A 4024-nucleotide genomic window follows, 5' to 3' on the forward strand; every position below is an offset into this window, starting at 1 on the left:
ATGGCTAGTCGAATACAACAACGCCAGGGATAAGCATGCCCAAATGCGAGGTGTGCCACACCATCAAGTGAGCTCTAACCTGTTTGAGTACGGGGATCACTGGGTATGTGGTTTCATCCCTTAATGATTCATGCAATTTCATTCTTCATGCTAACTTCATCCCTTAACTAATATGTTGTTCCTCTCATTTAGGCGAAACATAATAAGAAGGACGTGCCACCGTTGTACGACCTCTATGCCATGGCCCATACTGCCCCGTTCAACAAGGCCAAGGCATTCTCTGAGGATGACCTCGATCATCCAGAGAGCTTCACCAACATCTCCTCCCACAACAAGCTCGTAAGGTACAGAGACTTTGGGAAGGCAACGAAAGGGGACGACTTGAACCCGAGCCAGAGGCCTTTTGATCCAGAGCTCATGATGCTATCTGGTGATGGGAGGAAACATGGCTCGGTAGCCATTGGGGATGGACTGATACATTGTCCTAGAAGTCTCCCAGAGATCAAGAAGCGCCACGCGAGGTCTCTTCATGAGGTACCGCCTCGACCACGGCCAGTCGAGCTCGCCATCGAGGCTAGGGCCCAGGAGCTTCTGGCGGAGGCAAACAAGCTAGCCAAGAAGAGGGAGATCGAGCTGGAGGAGAGGACGACTAGTCTGTTGGAAGTGGAGAGGAACCGGAACGACACGTCCCGCCGGGCCCTATATGAGCTCCTCGTGGTAAGTTTCTCCTGCATATTAGCCAAATCATGCACGTAATGTTCGTTTCATTACTAACTAATATGACTGACTCGTGAAAACAAAATGTGCAGTTTGTGTGCGAGAAAAACGGTCAGACACCTCCGCTGATGCCCCAGATTGCTATAGTGGACACGGTGAGTTTCATTTGAATGGTCATTAGTCACTAGTTTTCACATTTCAATTGCATCATGCTAAAGAGACATTGCAAATGATCTTTGGTGCAGCATGCCTCCCGACAAGCATCAACCAATCCTTCTCCGTCTCGCATTGGCGCAACCCCGACCCCAACCGGTTCTTCTCCACCTAGCACTGGCGCAAACCCGACCGGTCCTTCACCTCCGTGATGACGGTAAGTTTTCTCTAGTGTTTTGCTTACCAAATGCATAAAGACCTAGGCTTAGCTTTATTTCCTCCAAAAAGCTTACGATAATGACCTAGACTTAGCTAATCTTCCTCCAAAATGACATAATTAGCTTACTTAGCTCCAAAACGATCTATACTTAGCTTTGTTTCCTCTGAAATGACCTAAGTTAGCTCTAATATGCTAAGTTATCTCTAATATGCTTAGTTAGCTAGGTTTGCTCAATAATGACACACACTTAGCTTACATATGTAAAAAATGCCATAATTAGCTTACTTAGGTTTGAAATGGCATAACAATCTTGGTAACATCATATATGTCATATAGTTAGCTTATTTTCCTCGAAAATGATATAATAAGCCTAATTAGCTCCAAAATGATCAATAAAGACCTATAATTAGCTTACTTATGTCAAAAATGGCATAATATGCTTAGTTAACTAAAAAATGACCAAGTTTACCTAGGTTAGCTCCAATACGATCCATTTTACCTAGGTTAGCTCCAAATTACCTATTTACCTAGCTTAGCTCTAAAATGACCTACACACTTAGCATTTTTACCTAGCTTAGCTAAAAATGGCATTTTTTCCTCCCTTAGTTAGAAGAAGAAGAAGAAGATAAAGAAGAGTAGAGGAGACTAAGAAAGAGAAGATAAATTCTTCTTCTTCTTTTTCTTCTAGCTAGTCTTCTTCTTCTTCTAACTTTCATCTTTCCTAATTTGTAGATTTGCTTTAGATAAGGAGCTTGCGTTCAGGGAGTCTACTCTTACCCTTGTGCTTCTTTTATGTTCTTCGAAACTTGTTGCAAACTTGTTGTTGCATATGTGTTGGATATATTGTTGGATATGTGTTTTTGCAAACTTGTTGTTGGATGTGTTAGATATGTTGTTGGATATGTGTTGGTATGCTTGTGTATATATATCTTCAAATGTGTATATATATATTCAAATGTGTGTGTGCGTGTGTATATATATATATATCTGTGAAATTGATTGAATTTAAGAAAAACAAAAAAATAGGGGCTATACATGCACTTTGCCGTCTGCTGGCAGACGGCAAAGAGCTTTGCCATCAGCCAGCAGACGGCAAAGCTACCACGTGGCAGCTACCTGTGCAACATGGGGGCACTGGGTTGGCCTATATGGTTGCTTTGCCATCTGCTGGCAGACGACAAAGATGCAAAGGTCTTTGCCATCTACCAGCGGACGGCAAACACTTCAAAAAAAAGACACATCCGTGACATTTTGGGCCGAACGAAGATTTTTTCTGTCATACATATGACACTTCTATGACGATAATTGTGACAAAACCCGGTATCATCATAGATGTGGTGGGCTCCTACTTGTATGACAAAAAATCATGACAGAAAATGGGCTTTTCATCCTGGGCGGGCCGGAGACGTAGCTGCATGACATTCTTTGGGCCGTACATGACGAAAAACCCGTGGTAGAAGCGAGGGGGAGGAAAATTTCGGGGAGTTCCCGGTTATGGTGGGAGGTCGGGGGCCGAGCGATGCGCGTTTTTCTCGTACACATACGCGCGTGTGTGCGAGGCGTTGCCTCTAACTGAACCCGAGCGAGGCGTTGGGCTCTTACTGAGCCCGAGCGATTGCACTGCAGGCTACGCGTTACTGAACCCGAGCGACGATTGATGGCTGTTAACTGAACCCGATCGAGCGATTCCTTGGCTACTACTGCTAACTGAAGCCGATCGATGGGATGAACAGTGAGCGTTGCGGGGGGGGGGGGGGGGGGTTGGATGAACAGTGAGCGGTGGTGTTGCTTTTGGATGAACAGGACCCTGTGGTGTGGTGGAGGCCTGGATGAGCAGTAGACGGTGGAGGGGTACCCGTGGAGGGGTGGATGAACAGGACCTGGTGGTGTGGAGGGCAGGATGAACAGTAGACGGTGGAGGGGTGCCCGTGGAGGGGTGCTTGAACAGGACCCCGTGGTGTGGAGGGCTGGATGAATAGTAGATGATGGAGGGTGGTTGAACAGTAGCCGGTGGAGTAGCGCGCGGTGGAGGCTGGATGAACAGGAGCCTGTGGAGGCTGGAGGAGGTCGACGGTGGACGAACAGTAGATCGTGGAGGCTGGAGGGGGTCGACGGTGGAGATGAACAGTATCCCGTGGAGTCCTGTTTTGCGGTACGCCACACCCCTCCCGATGAATAGGACCCCCGTTTCTACCGTAGCGCTCCAACACAAGTCCGTTTCCTCCGTTTTGCGGTATGCCACACCCCTCCCGATCAACAGGACCACCGTTTCGACCGTAGGAGGTCCGTTTCCTCCATTTTGCGGTATGCCACACCCTCCCGATCAACAGGACCCCCGTTTCGACCGTAGGAGGTCCGTTTCCTCCGTTTTGCGGTACGCCACAACCCTCCCGATCAACAGGACCCCCGTTTCGACCGTAGGAGGTCCATTTCCTCCGTTGTGCGGTACGCCACACCCCTCCTGATCAACAGGACCCCTGTTTCGACCGTAGGAGGTCCGTTTCCTCCGTTGTGCGGTACGCCAGGCCTCGTTTCCATCACCTCTTCCGTCCAAGCCCTCCCGATGAACACGACCACACATTCCGTTCCGACCCAGCCGCGTTGCCTCTTGATGAACACGACGCATTCCGTTGCCTCCCCATGAACACGACTACGACGTTGTTTCTCCGTTCCGACCCAGCCATGTACACGAGCCCTCGCCGTACGTATGCGCGAGTAGGCGTTCGAGACCCCGCCCATATGTACACATACGTGGCCGTATTTTCTCTCTTGCACCTTGGCCGCTGTACGTACGTGTACATGCTACGTGTGCGCCTCTACTACGACACGTGCACGCCTCTACATCCACCAGTATATATACGTACACGTTCGCGACCAGAATGACAACGCTACGTACGCTTCGACCAGGTGGGTCCCGATTGTCAGGCACTTCCT

The sequence above is a fragment of the Triticum urartu genome, chromosome 7A (assembly GCF_056163025.1).
Source record: "Triticum urartu cultivar PI428250 chromosome 7A, HENAU_Tu73, whole genome shotgun sequence".
Classification (NCBI taxonomy): Eukaryota; Viridiplantae; Streptophyta; class Magnoliopsida; order Poales; family Poaceae; genus Triticum; species Triticum urartu.